The sequence below is a fragment of the Cebus imitator genome, unplaced genomic scaffold, assembly GCF_001604975.1.
Source record: "Cebus imitator isolate Cc_AM_T3 unplaced genomic scaffold, Cebus_imitator-1.0 Scaffold36, whole genome shotgun sequence".
In the NCBI taxonomy this organism is placed as follows: Eukaryota; Metazoa; Chordata; class Mammalia; order Primates; family Cebidae; genus Cebus; species Cebus imitator.
In genome coordinates, this window is record NW_016107351.1 from 3,918,904 (window position 1) to 3,934,256 (window position 15,353).

General features: G+C 55.3%; 1 protein-coding gene across 2 annotated transcripts in view; it reads left to right on the plus strand.

Moving 5' to 3' along the window:
* Positions 1-15,353, plus strand: part of RBFOX3 (RNA binding fox-1 homolog 3) — a 511,304-nt gene that overhangs the window by 286,008 nt on the left and 209,943 nt on the right. For both annotated transcript variants that reach the window (XM_017524971.2, XM_017524979.2), the window contains exon 3: positions 11,562-11,660. The gene's annotated coding sequence lies outside the window, so the exon portion shown is untranslated. The remainder of the gene's footprint in view (positions 1-11,561; positions 11,661-15,353) is intronic.

Sequence of the window (15,353 nt, forward strand, 5' to 3'; positions counted from 1 at the left end):
TCATGCACACCACCTAAGAAAACCAGCAGCCCAGACAAGACCATCAGCCCAGACAAGACCATCAGCCCAGGCTGATCCTGGAGGGGCTTCTCAGGATGCTCAGGCTGAGCGGAGGCCAGTGGGTCTTCAGCTTTAAGCCAGAACCCAGGCCGAACCCTGGGCCATCACCACTCCAGCAGCGTCAGTGGGACCTCCCAGGACAGGGCTTCATCTCTGCACCTGCAGGAGCCCCATGCACTGTCTGTCTCTCCTGCCAGTCCCTGTTCTACCTCTTCACCTTCTCTGCCTCCCCTCCTCCTTTCTGCTGCGGATCACTGAGCCCCCAGGTCCCCTACTTCTTAGTGACAGCGTGACTTTTCTTCCTTCCCGGCTCCAACGTATCAAAACTTTGTGACAGGAAAGAAAAGCAGGAAAAACCTTCTGGGAAGTAGGTCACCTGAAAAACAACGACCTGCCTATAATTAAATCCGCTTTTCCAGTGGGCTGCCTCCGGAAGAGCCAAATCCGGTGGTGGCTTCCTTCCCCTCCCCTACACCCCCGCGCCTTCCCTCCTTCCACAGCCAAATTTCAACACCCAACTCTTAGTACGAAATTTGCCAATGAAACCTCTCATTAGGCAAATCGTGAACCCCTCACCACTATGCTGTGGCTCAGACCGCTGCTCAACTGCGTTGTCGAGAGGGGCGGCCACACGGTGTGGGGGCGGTGGCTATGAAGATAAAGTGGGGGAATTTGCTGCTGTTTGTATTTCCCAGACCTCCCTGGCTCCTCTGCCCCTAGCCGTTTTCGTTTCCGTGATTTTAGATCAGCAGAGTCCTCCGTGCTGGAGTTTTGGGTGAAGCACACAGACCTTCTCCTCTCCCCTCCTTGCTGGGCTTCCTGGCCGCCGGCTGAGCAAACACCACCTGGAGCATCCAGATCTTCAGGCCCCAAATGCTCCTGTTCCACTCGTGGTAGGAATCACCCACCTCCATGGCAAGGGCTCCAGCTGACGCCTCCTCAGTTGTAAGGTCTGTCTACTCCGCAACTTTGTCAGCGCCAGCCCGGCAGTTTAGGAGATGAGGCCTCAGCAGGAAGGGGCTAGAGGTTTTTCCCAATCCAGAGACAATTGTTTTAAAGGAGGTAAAGACATTTCTAGAAATGACAGGATGGCAAGCTTAACTCCCATTCCCAGTAAAATCATCACGAAACCAACAACTCGGGATAGGGAAGTTAGCGTGTGACTTGAGAACTGTCCTGCTCACATAAAGAACAAGACTTGTCAGCCAGGTCGAATCTCGTTCCCTGCCAAGGGACAGCCCACGTAGACAAGGCGGCACCCCGAGGTCCACCTTGGCCTCATCCAAGATTGCAACTCTTTTTTTTCTTCTTTTAAGATTGTGATTCTTACCACATAGCAAGTGCCTAAAGTACCTACTGGTTACCTGGAAAGCAACTAGTTAATTAGTGGAAGGCAGAGTTTAGGGACTGCTTGCCATTTTGCAGACAGTCTCAGGTCTGCGTTCTTCCCCTCTCCCATGTCCAGGGGAGATGTGTCCCCTTTGCTAGGATGCCTCGCCACAGGCATCAGTGCCACTTCCAGTGCCTGCTCAGGACTGGACTGCCAGCAGCACCCTCCAGACTTGACCCAAACACCAGCCTCTGTGTGGAAGCCAGATGTACTCCCCCCGAGCCCCACTGATGAACCCTGGTGAGACTGAGCCCACAGGGGCTTCACCAGCTCAAACCTGCATCTTTGTTCTGAGGTCCATGTGGGTCCAAGCCAAGGCCATTGACCCGACTGCAGAATCAATAGCAACTTCCTTACGGCCATTCTGTTTGAAAAGAAACATCTAAAATTTGATGCATTGGGTCTGGCTTGGTGGAAAGAGTGCAGACGTTGGAATACGAATGAACTGGGTCTGCAGTTTCAGCCGGACCGTGTGCTGACTGTGTGGCCTTGAACAAGTGGCAATTGGAGCCTGCGCCTCTTTGTCTGAATGAGGGGGGTGGCCGTGAGGGGAATGGGAGGAGGGTTCCATGAGGGAGCACACGGGAAATGCCAGCTCCTGGTCGCTGTTCATGGAGGGTCAGCTCCTTTCTTTGAAGGATGTGTGTGTGCACATGTCTGCGTGCACCTGTGTGTGTTTGTGTGTGCACGTGCACATGTGTGGGTGAGTGTGCACGCCTTGTGTGCCGGCATATGTGCACCTGTATGTGGTTAGCCTGGGTAATCACACAGCTGGAAGCTAGGGTTGCCAAATAAAAATACGGGGTGCCTGGTTTAATGTGAATATCAGATAAATAATAAAAAATTGTTAATGTGCCGGGCGCGGTGGCTCACGCCTGTAATCCCAGCACTTTGGGAGGCCGAGGCGGGTGGATCACGAGGTCAAGAGATCGAGACCATCCTGGTCAACATGGTGAAACCCCGTCTCTACTAAAAATACAAAAGATTAGCTGGGCATGGTGGTGCGTGCCTGTAATCCCAGCTACTCAGGAGGCTGAGGCAGGAGAATTGCCTGAACCCAGGAGGCGGAGGTTGCGGTGAGCTGAGATCGCGCCATTGCACTCCAGCCTGGGTAACATGAGTGAAACTCTGTCTCAAAAAAAAAAATTTGGTAATGTAAGTACTTCCCAAATATTGCACGGTATGAACTTACCTAAAACAGTGAAAACATTATCTGTTGTTTATCTGAAATTTCTAATTTAACTGCATATTCAGGAGTTTGATTTGCTAAATCTGGAAACTCTCACTGGAATGAGGTTTTGTTATTTCGGCTGGAAGGTTAGGCCCACAAAAACAGATGTGCAGGGGCCTGGGGCCGGGGGCTCTGGGAAGAAGGACTCAGGCTGTGTGCCCAGGCTCCTCACGTTGCTGTCTTGCTCAAGAGCTCACTTCCCTTTCTCACGCTTGGTGTGCCTTCCGTTGCATTGAGCAGAGCTGTGAACTGCCGACATCCTGGGCAATGGTCCCTGGCTGGAAGCAGAGGCCGTAGCCACAGCCCCTGCCCCAGGGGGCTGGCTGCCCACACCTCAGGGGGGCCCTGAGTCTGCACTGAGCTGGACAGGACTGCCCACAGCCTGCTGGCCTGGCCCCATCTACTTGCCGGCCTGGGCTTGGGGTGGTGTTCTCTGGAAACGTCTCTGTTTGTTTCATGAGCGACGTTCAATCTTCCCGAAACAGGACCCTGCAGAGTTTCGGTGCAACTGCCAGACAGTCACAAAGCCACTGCAGAGCCCCATCCTTGGCCCCTCCGCCCTCCACCATCACCAGCCACCCCTTCTCCTCTTCTGCGCAGCCTCTCCCACCCTCTCCAATTTTTACTTGGCAAATTATACCCTGGCGCTCCCAGCCTGCTCAGTGGGTGCTGTCAGGCCTTGGCAGATTCCAGTGCCAGCAGCAGGGGGCACAGACACTTGAAAAGGGGAGCTAATAGGAAATGAAATAGCTTTCCTCCCCCAAAGACCCCTCCCAGCGCTGCCGACGGACCCACCCCCGGTGGAGTCAATTGTTTCCAGTCCAATCTCGTGTTTATTGAAGTTTCCTCCAGGGTTAGCTCGGGAGGCTCTCCCCAACCCCTTCCGCGTGGCCTTATTTACTAGAATCCCCTCAGCGCGCCATTTAAGCATCTTCATGAACATTTCCCACGTCTTGCTCATTGCAAGCGAGGCCCTCCGAGACCCCCAGGGTGGCGGCACGGCGGCAGCCTGCAGGAACGCCAGGCTTATTTTAATTGGTTTGAAACTGTCGCTGTCGACCACAGAGGGGTCCCTTTCCTTGAGTAATGACCTGGAATTTGATCATGCGGCTTTTATGAGCTTGTAACACTGAAAGTGTTACCGTGTGAGATCAAAGCAAGGACCAGGCCGCCGCGGCCAGCAAGTGTGAAGGCGCAGGCTGGGAGACACCGCTCTTCCCCCGCCCTGCGGGGCCCATTAGTCAGGGGATGGGAGTTGTGGCTCTTTTCACGGCCCCTCTGGCTTCCTTGTCAGCCTGCAGATGGTGGCATGAGAAGAGGGAGAAGCCACCTCGGCATCTAGCACTTTCTGGCCTCCTTCTCAGGAGTATGGAGAACACTCTGCTCAGAAGACCAGGGCCTGGGTCCCCAGAGGGAAGGATGCAGGGGAGCCTAGCTCTTGGAGACACGGAGGGTCGAGGCCGTCACTAGGGATGAGATGGCTTTGACTTCCTCTTGGGATGTGGCTCCCTCTGGAATCATGCCACCTTGTACATCTTCCATTGACTTGGTCATCAGGCCACCAGCCAAGGAGGTACTGTGGAGCAACTCATCATACACAGCACTGTGCTTTGACACCAGCTTTGTGTCACGCACGTGTGTCATCAGGGTCTCTCTCCTGCAAGGGGCCATCAATCTAATCATGCTCATCTCAAAAAAAATTTGGAGCATCTTTATAATTGAGGCAAAAGATAAATGTCTATCCCCCTCTACCTGCAATTAACAATAACTAACACTTTGTTATCTTGCATTAATCTTAAAAAAAAAAAAAAAAAGGAATGAAGCCTCACAGATAAAGTCCAAGTCCCCTCCTCCCAGCAGCCCCAGCCCCATTCCCCTTCCCCACACCCAGAGGCCGCTCTGAGTGCCGATTTGGAATCTATTATTTCTGTCCCTTGAAAAATCATTTACACACACGCGTAAGCATGAACCGGAGCGCACACTGTTTTAGGTCTCCTTCAAATGCACATGCACGACCTCTTTTTGCAACTAGCCTCTTTGACTGAACGTGGTGTCAGCAGCTCGGGTGTGTTTCTGATGCATTCCTTTTATTTACTGTAGCGAGTCTGACTTAGCAACCCGCCCTGTTTTCTTTGTCCACTCTTTCATTCATGAAGCTCCCCGTGGCTTGCAAAGTGCGGCTATTTCGGAGAATGCCACGTGAGAGTCTTGCTGGCTGCCTCCTGTCTCGGGCACGTACCTGGCTGCGGGTGGCGGATCTTGTCCGGGTCCTGCTGAAGGCACCTGGACCTGCCTGTCCCACCCACCCCGTGTGTGACCTCAGTCTCCCCCCAGCGTCACTGACGCCAAGCCCCATCCTTCTCACTGTGCCCACGAGAGCCCAGCTCCGGCGTGCTGTGTCTTTTGGAGCTTCCCGGCTGCCACGCCCCTGTCCTCTGTTTCTCCATGGGTTTGGGGGTCCAGCACGCTCCCAGGGAGCTGCGGTCACCCCAGCTCCTACTTTGTCACTCGGGAAAACAGCCTGCACCTCGGACAGATTTAGAGCAAAGCATGAAGCCGTTCTGGTAAAATAAACAACGTGTGACTCATTCAGAAAGTTTCGGCTCTCTTGTTACACCCCATCGTCTGGGGGCCCCCAGGAATGACCGTGAGCCTGTGACTGACATGCCACATCGGGGCCGTGACCCCTCGCTGCCCTCTGAGCCCCCAGGCCCGGTCTGCAGGACGCACGCCCTCCCAGCAGCTGCGGGCAGGAGTCGGACACACAAGGAAGGGTAAACAGCCTCCCTGTTTTCAGAGGCTGAAGATATGTGGGGTGGCCACACAGTAGCTCTTGGAGGTGGAAGGGCAGGCAGGGAGCCCCTTGGCTTGGGCGGCTGTGGGGGCTCTGAAACTCGGGAGCAAGTGCCCCTCCGGCCTCAGGCAGAGACGCTGCTGCCTCAGGAGCCTTGCTGAGAGGTTGGGGTGAAGCCACAGCCCCCAGGGATCTGTATGTGGGAAGGGAGGCTCTGAGCAAGGCATGCCCATGGCAGAACACAGGCCTGGCCTGGCCTCACTTTATCTCCAGGAAGAAGAGATGAGGCCCTGCCCAGCCCGTTCCCTCCCTCGCTCCCCTGAGTGTGTTCCTGGACTCTGGTCAGGATGGCAGGGGCTCTGTAGCTGCTCCCCTACACTGACCAGAGCCCGGGATGGCTGGCTGTGGGACCTGGAGGGGGTCTGGGGTGAGACCTCAGGGTGGGAACAGGTGAACAGGCCCAGCGCAGCATGGCTAAATGAATGAGTGAGTGAGGAAGTGAGGCATGGACCCAGGCCGCGGTATTCTCTGTGCTTCACTGGGGGGGTCCGTGCTCTGGGTGTTTGTGGGGACATCCGTCCCATCTCTGACACTTCACTAAGAAAGCCCCTGGAGTCAGGTGGCTCCTCCCCCAGCCCTGTCTGCCTACCCCTTTGGTAATTCTCACCCCAGTGAGATATGCAAGAGCCTGGAAGGTGCCAGAAGCAAGGGGGGCAGCTATACGAGTTCACATTACAGATGGGGAAACTGAGTCAGCAGCTGGTCGACCTTAGTGAGAATGAGAGCTTAGCGTGGAGGTGGCCGTGCTGGGCTTTTGAGCCGGATTCCCTGGGTTTGGGTCCCAGGTCTGCTGGCATGCTTGTTGTGTGCCTTGGAGTGGGTTCTCCCAGCGTTCTACACCTTAGTTTCCTCTTAGGGTCACTGGAAGGGCTAATGGGTTACACTGCAAAAAGGGCTTCCCTCGGTCCCAGTGTGGCCCTGCAGCCCTGTCTAAGCCGCCTGTCCTTTCCCTCCCACTCCCGCCAGCTGTCTCCCGCTGGAGGAGACTGCAGCATCTGCAGAGAGCTGCCCTCCCCGCCACCATGCTCACATGTGCTTAGGCCAAGGAAGACCCGTGGGCAGCAGCAGCACGGTTTATTAAGCCAATAAAATCTTAAGTGCGTGATCTCTGGAGACCCCTGAGGTCTTTTTATGTGCACGAAGGGGCTGGAGGGTTTCCTGGGCCTGAGTCTTTCTTGCTGCCTGGAACAGGTGGGTGTGCAGTAATCTGCCCTCTCCCCTGTGTCCCCATCCCAGGAAGGCACCTGTCACCTGACAGCCAGCCCCGCCACCTGCCCCCATGTTGGGGACCCTGGATTGGCCTGGCCTACTGTCCTTGCTCGGACGTTGGGAGAGCACGGGACAGAGCCCGGCAGACTTATGCTCCTGCCCTCGCAGTGCTGGTGACCTGCCTCCTGCCCACCGCACCTCATCCATCAGACGTGCTCAGGCCACAGCCCCTTCCTCACCCCTGCTACACCCTAGGAGGGCGGGTCAGGCCATGGCTTGCTGCCGCCGGCTTCTCTGTCTCTGAGAAGCTCCCCTGGCCCTCTTTTGAAAATCTGTTCTTTTCCTTGTCTCTCCCCCCGCCTGCCCCCTTCTCTTCCCAGCCCTCTTCTTTGTCTCCTGAAACTTCTCCTGGTGTGCCTAATTCCTGAAGGCTGCAGCGGCTTCGCAGACGCGGCCCCACCTCGCTGCGCACACACAACCCTGAGAATCGATTCAGAAAACGATTAGTTACAGTACAGCAGCGCTGCTAACTGTGGCGCTTTGCTTTGCAGTTATTGATACATCATCAGAATTGAGAAGCGATAGTCAGGAAGGGGGAGGAGAAGGAAGAGAGGACACGCCTGTCCTGAGGTGTCAGCTCTGACGGGGGGAGGGATTTTCAGGCCCGAGCTGAAGCTGGCACCTGGGTCGATCTCATCACAGCTACGCCTGACCTCACACAGGCTTGGGAGGGCCGGTGTGTTCCAGGTTTGTGAGAGTGCAGTCCTTGTCCCCAAGTAGACATGAGGCCTCGGGCTGCCTCCTTCCTCACCCGATTTCTGCCATCATGGGGGCACCACTGCCCACTCCACCAGCCCAAACTGCATGCTGGATAGACCATGAAGTGGTGGTCTATGTCTGGGTGACAGCACTGGGCCAGACCAGACCAGGGTCCCCACGATGAGGGCAAGTGGCAGAGCTGGCTGCTTCTGTTGATGGACAGGGTCAGCTCCAGAATCCCAGTCTGGGAGAGACCCCAGAGGCCCTGACTCAGGGTTCTCCAGGGAAACAGAGTCAATAGGACCTAGGTAGGTAGGTAGGTAGGTAGGTAGGTAGGTGATAGATTGATCAATCGAACTGATTTTAAGGAACTAGGTCACATTATTGTGGTGGCTGCTGAACCTGTACTCTACGGGATGGGCAGACAGCCTAGAACCTCAGGCAGGAATTGGTGCTGCAGTTATTTATTTATTTATTTATTTAGAGATGAGTCTCGCTCTTGTCGCCCAGGCTGGAGTGCAATGGCACGATCTTGGCTCACTGCAACCTGTGCCTCCTCAGTTCAAGCGATTCTTCTGCCTCAGGCCCCCGAGTAGCTGGGACTACAGGTGCCCACCACCTTGCCCAGCTAATTTTTGCATTTTTAGCAGAGATGGGATTTCACCATGCAGGCTGGTCTCGAACTCCCGACCTCGGGTGATCCACCTGCCTCAGCCTCTTAAAGTGCTGGGATTACAGGCGTGAGCCACTATGCCCAGCTGGTGTTGCAGTCTTGAGGTAGAATGTATTTCCCCAGATAGCCTTAGTTTTTGCTGTGAAGGCCTTTTGACTGACTGGATGAAGCCCACTCACCCACATTATGAAAGGCCATATCCTATACTGAAATCAATCGATTTTCAACATTAGCCAGTTACCAAATACCACCCAGCAACACCTGAGTTCGTGCTGGACTGAATCCCAGGTGACAACAGCCTGGCCAAGTAGAAGCCTAACACTGACCATCAAATGTCCCAAGACCCCAAGAGCTGCTGACCAGGGTTCAGTGGATGGGCCTAGAGGGCAGTGAGCTCCTGGAAGCAGCACTGTTTCTGGGCGTTATGGAAAATGGGCTCCTAACTTGCATTAGATGTTTAATGCTGAGGCAGTGTTGGGGGTGGCTCGTCTGTGCTGCCAGTGAGCAACGGAACAGTGCTCCCTCCACAGAAAGGCCCGGGCAGAGGCCGGGGAATGTGGGAGGAGGGTGGGGGTCCTCCTCCTCTGTGAGCCTGCAGGAGCTCCACCTCCCCGACAGGACAGGACCCTCGGCAGTGGGGAAAGAGACAGCCGCTGCTGGCTGTCCGGGAAGCAGGGCGGGGCTGGGGGTGAGGTAGGAGAGAAAAAAGAGACGGGACTGGGGGTACCCATGGGAGCCTCTGCTGGGAGGAGTGCAGAAAATAGCCTACAGGAACCTCGAGCTTGGTGACAGATTGCGCTGGGGACATATGGAAGGTCTCACCCTGGTCTGGGCGGGACGGCCAGGCTGAGGTTTGCACCAATCATGGGAGAGGACACTGGGAAGGAGGTGAAACTGACTGTGAAGGGCCCAGACCCTCAGGCTCAGGAATCTGGACGTAACCCCCAGACTTGAGGGTCTTTCAAGGGATTTTAAACAACCTTCGTGCTTTAAAAATCTACTCTAGGGACAGCGTGGGGAATCCATGCTGAGGAGGACATGCTGAAGGCAGGGGGTGCAAATAGGAGTTGGAAGACAGCATCCGGGGTAGCCGTGCATTCACACATTCACTCCTCACTCCCTGAGCACCTGCGGCATGCCAGGCCCTACTCCAGCATGGAAGCACGCAGCCACTCCACATGTACTCAGGAAGCTTCCGTTTTGGGGCGTCGTGCACAAATGAAGTACATGACGACTCTGCCTTATGACTGTGGTGTGTAAAGAACTACCTGAGCCTGGGTAATCTATAAAGGAAAGAGCTTTAATGGACTCACAGTTCCTGGTGTCTGGGAGGCCTCAGGAACCTTACAATCATGGTGGAAGGCGAAGGGGAAGGAATGCACGTCCTACGTGGAGCAGGAGACGGAAAGCGGGGGGAGCTTGCCAAACACATTCCAACCATCAGATCTCACGAGAACTCATGCACCATCACAAGAACAGCATTGGGGAAACCGCCCCCATGATCCAGTCACCCCTCCACCAGGTCCCTCCCTCCACATGTGGGGATTACACTCTGAGATGAGATTTGGGCAGGGACACAGAGCCAACACGTGTTATGGTGCGACAGGCCAGGAGCAGAAGTGGCAGGTGGTGGGGCGGGGGCTTCCTCCCATACAATGGTTTCGGGCTTCTCTGGTGGGGGGAGGAGGCCTGAACAAGCAGATGTTGTCCAACGCCTGGAAGAGGGGACGACATGTGTGAGGACCCTGAGGTCAAACCCAACCAGAAGGCCCCGTGGGTGGGGCAGGGGGAGCAAGGAGCAGGTGTGAGAAGTGGGAGGGTGGGGTAGAGGGCATGTAGTGGATGGGGCAGTGCCCGTGGGACCAGAGCCACGGGGTGGGTGAGGAAGGCTCAGAAGAGGCGGAGGGAGGAAGAGTCCAAGTTTCAGTGGAGCCCCTCATCATGCGATGCCCTTTCCCGCCCGGTCTGCCTTCCTCCTACCTGTGCAAAACCCACTGTCAGCTGTTTTGAGGAGCACAAGCCACATGAGGCTCTGTCTCAGCGGACTGGGGCTGCTAGAACAAGATATGGGTGGCTTAAACAACAAACATTTACTTTTTCTTTTTTTTTTTTTTTTTTGAGACAGAGTCTTGCTCAGTTGCCCAGGCTGGGGTGCAGTGGTGTAATCTCAGCTCACTGCAATCTCCGCCTCCCGGGTTCAAGCGATTCTCTTGTCTCAGCCTGCCTAGTAGCTGGGATCATAGACACCCACCATCACGCCCAGCTCACTTTTGTATTTTTAGTAGAGATGGAGTTTCACCATGCTGGCCAGGCTAGACTCAAACTCCTGGGCAAAGTGATCTCCCACTTCAGCTTCTCAAAGTGCTGGGATTACAGGCGTGAGCCACCACACCTGGCCCAACAAACATTTACTTGTTATAGTTGTGGAGACTGGAAAGTCCAAGATGCAGGTGCCAACACATCTGGTGTATTCTTACCTGGGAGAGAGAGAGAGAGAGAGGCTCTCATGAGGGCACTCATCCCACTGGGAGAGCCCCACCCTCATGACTTTATTACCTCCCAAAGACCCCACCTTCAAATACCAACACATTCAGCCTTTGAGGGAACTGAAACACTACGACAGACTCAGTCCCTGCTCACAGCCGACACAGATCAGCAGACTGAGCCGCTAAGAGGCAGAAGCCAGGTGCCGCCTTGACATTGCCCCCACCCAGCATCTAGCAGGGTAGCCTGGTGGCCAGAGGCATTCACACTGTCAATCCCAGGGGAGCCTAAGATGAAGAAGGAGAATCCACAGTCCCTCGTGGTGACACCGACGGGGTCTGGTGAGAAAACAGCCTTGCTTCCCATCAAGGGCGTAGCTGGGCCTCAAGTGCACACCCTGGGGGCTGCTCAGCCTACAGCGGCCGCTACACGTCCTCTAGGGTGCAGCCCAGGGCTCGGGAACTGGGCCTGGTAATGAGGCTGGCGCTGCTGATTTATCCCCAAGGAGGCTCTGCTGGCTTGAGAGAGACCCAGGGCCCGTCTTGGGGATAGGCAACGGGGCCATCCCCCCATCTGTCCAACCTCCGGCCTGACCCCGTCACCCGCTGGCACTCTCCCCTCTGACCCCAGCTTCGGTTTGGATACTGTGAGTCTCACCTGCAATTTCCGGGTCTGTGGCACTCAGGGCACCTTCTACCCATGAGGTGGTGAGCAGGGCCACCTTCTTACCGCTTCTCCCAGCCTGACGCGTTCCTGTTTGCATCGTGCAAAAGACATAGTCCCGTGACCCTCTGTGCTGTAATATTTTAAGTCAAGAGAGTGTGTGTCTGATGCGCTCCAGGTATTCAGAGGTTGAAAATGGTTTTGTTCTCTTGTTTTCTTTTTACAATGCAGTGTGAAGTCACAGCAGCCAGAGGAAATTCTGCCACCATTTTCCCGGAGCTGGTGTGCAGCCCCTCCCGCTGGGAACCTGCTCCTACAGCCATCCCTCTGCACACAGGTACGAGCCTCTTCACGCAATGCTTTCTGCTCCCCTCAAGCTGGTTCTCAGATGGGTGCTTCTCTCAGGCCTGGGGGTGGCCCATGGCCATGGGGGGGGCGACACATGAGGACGTCTGCAGGGGGAGCTTTGGTCTGCAGAGAGGAGGGTCCCCACTACAGGGTTTCCCGACCCTTCTGTGTTTTTCACCTGCCCTTCCCCAGTCCCCCCACTGAAATGCAAATCAGCGAGTATGTAATAGATAATTAATAGACTGATCAGCCAGCGAGGGAGGTAAGTAGATAAATAATTGTAATTATCCTTGGGTTGCCCATAAATCCCCTCACTGCCTTTTTATTAAACTCTCTGTTTACAGGAGTCATTTATATTGCATGTCATTTGGCCTCCCCCGCCTCCTGGGCGGCTCCCACCGGGGCTGACCTAGGGCGGAACAGCACTGTGTGACCGACACATCCTCTCCCGGTGGAGCTCGTCCTGGGCACAGGTGTCAAAAAGCTTTGCCCAAGAGGCCAGCTGGATGGCAACCGAGCCAATGCGCACGGCTCACACAAGGCCCTCCTTCTGCGCCCCGAGGTGGCCACAGCCTATATTTAGGCCCGAGCTGGAGGCCTTTATTATACTTGGCACCTGTGCTGTAGGTATGAGCTCATTCTTCTCCCTAGGGATGGCCTTGGCCTATTAATAGCCTTGGCTGAGGTTCCCTCCTTGCTCCAAGTGCCAAGAGAGAAAGTGGGTTAATAAATATCAAAGAAAACTCCCTCAGAGGGCCTGGGGCCAGACTCTCCCCGGCTCTCCAAGACTCGTGGCTGTCAGGCCCCAAACCAGGAGAGGGGTTTCCTTTTCCCCCAGCCTCTCATAGCCCTCCTGACAGAGGCCCAACACCCAGGCTGGTGGGTCTGAGGACCAGCCATGGCAGAGCGCTCTCGGGAGTCCATGGAGCCGGGGTGCAGGAGGTCACCGCCATGGGAGGCTGAGGAGGTCGGTGGGGCTGTTGGCATCTGGGTGGCCGAGAGAAGGAGGCAGGGAGGGCGCCCTGGACCTTCTGACACCTTCCTTCTGGCCTGGACCCTCTCATGTCCTTCTGCTGACTCAGCAGCATGGAAGGGAAGGGAGGAAGTGGCCTTCGGATGGCCGCCGAGGAAGACCCCATCCTCATCCTCTCCCAGGCCCGGAGGCTGCGGCAGAATCATTTTAGCCTGAGTTGGAAACAGTAAGAGAAGGGAGCCCCAGGAACAAAGCAGGGAGGGGAGGGGCGCTCCCAAGGGCAGGTGTGCCAGGGTGGGCTGGCAGCAGGCTCTGCTGCACTGATCCATTTGATCAGCCGAATTTCAGGAGAGTCACCCGCGTGCGGGCCGTGGATGGCATTCTGCATGGATGTGTGAGCCGCCCTGGCCTGGCGTGTTGTCGGCTAGCGCTGCTGAGTGCCCTGGGTCGGGGAAATGTCTCACAGCCCTGTCTGGTTTACTTTCTGCCATTTACGTGCACGGGTGCTCTTAGCAGGGCTCAGGGAGGTCACGGCCACCCAGCTGGGGACGGGCAGAGCTGAAGCTCAGACGTGGGTTATCTGGCTGCAGCAGCCGTCTGCAGGCCTCGTTTCAGGATATTTCTGAAGAGCATGGGGCCCTATCGGCTAGATTCGGTCTGTGCTTTCTGGCTTTCACCTGCTGGACATGAAGTCAGAGTGTGGATGCTGCCGCTTTTATGAAACTTGACCTTAGCTGAGCTCCAGCAGGGCGACCAGTGACGGCAGAGTCTGGGCAGCCTCCAGCCACTGGCCTGCACAGCCACTGCCCAGGGCTGGACGCTGGCGGCTACGTCAGGTCAGCCCTGGACGGTCAGCCAGGCTGTGCACTCTCTGCTGGTCGTTCTTCTCTCCTTGGAGAGAGGCTGGCTGCCCACGGCAGAGAGGGAATTCGGGCTGAACAAACAGCAAGGCCTTTTTAAGTTTCATTCAATGGAATTAAAGTCTGAAAAATGGCCCAGTGGAGGCTCCCTGCCCTTTCGGGAGTTTGTTCAGCTCAGAGCTGTGCGGCTCGTCCCCCCCACCCCAGCCCACACAGTCTGCACAGGAGGAGGACACAGGGCCAGGGGAGAGGCAGAAAGGTCTGACAGTGACTCCTCCAAAGGCTTTCTCCCGTGCTCAGGGGCTCACTGGAGGGGGGCGGCCAAGCCCATTTCATGTCCGTCTGTCCAGAGCAGGTGGACAAGGGGACGGGGCTCTGCCCATGCTTGGGAAATGGAGGCGGAAGCCTGTGTCTCTGAAACCAAATGGCAAGCCGCCTGGGACTGCTCTGTGTCGTCTTGTTTTTTTCAGATTATTTTGTGGGCCTTTTTAGGGTTTCTTATCTGATTCTGTTTTGGGGAGCTGGGATGGGTGGAAAAGAAAAACATAGGGATTGAAAGGCAGGATGAAACTGACCCCTTCACCCCAGTAATAGCTATGACAGCAGGGCATGGCTGACCACAGGGTTGCAGTCCCCCGCCCCCACCTCTCCCCTTCCCCACCACATAGGCAAGAATTTTACTGGCTCTGCTTCACCTGCCTGATCTTCAGGAACTGAGCCCCCGGGGCCACCATCAGAGGGATTGATGATTGATTAAGAATAACCAGAGCTGTGCTTCCTGCCCTGACCGGGTGGTGGCCCGCCCACCCTGCTGAAACAGCGTCCTCAGAGCAAGGCTGCAGGGGAATCCACCCAGCCCCCTAAGTACAGGGCTCAGGATAGCGTCCGTGGAAAGTAACGGAGAGCATGGGCATGAGACGCGGTGTGAGGGAGGAGCCAAGAGAAGGAGGTGGGGGGTTTGGTTCTTCCACAGACACCAGCAGGTGTAAGCAAGACTGCCCCGAGGGCACGGCCCCTTTCGCAGCCAGCCCTCCCTCATGCAGCCCAGTGGCCACCAGCACCTTTTGATTTCCATCCTCTTTCATTCTGATCCCATCAACTTCCTTCCCCTGGGGTCAGGAGGGTCTGGGCACCTTCTGCAAGATCAATATCTTTCTTTTTCAATTAAACTCAGGCCAGTATCTTTTTATTATTACACAAGCGATAGATGTTTTTGTAGAAAATACCGACAAGAAAAACAAGTAACAATCTGTCAGAAATAACCGCAGCCTACACCTCAGTGCGCGTCATGTGTGTGATCTTCCATCATATATATGCATATATTTTTTGCTTTGTAACCTGTTGTTTTTGCTAGACAGTATTTTCAGGAACATACATTTAGGTTGCTGTTAACCTCATTCTTCATGATTGAATATCATTCCATTGCGTAGAAAAACCATAACCAATTCCTCGAGCCTGTTTGCAAGTGCTAAGACAGGCATTAGCCACCGACCCTATTTCCAAAACTCTGTGCTACACTCTAAGAAACTAGAAGATTAATTTTCTAAACGGGAATTAGAAAATGATTATTCACATTAGAAAGGAGTCTGCAAACATACACTCCAAAGAGCTTCTTTGAGAAATGGGCTCCCTGGGGCATGAAAACTTCCTGCAGTGGGCAAAACCCCACGTCACAGGTAGCTGCAGAGTGGGTGGTGCATCTGACTTCGTGTTCCTTCCTCCATGGAAATCCTTCCCAGGTCCACCAGATGCATGTGGGGGCATGTATACACACACACACACACAGGCCGACATGCACACACACACACACACACACGCACACAGGCAGACATGCGCACACACACACACA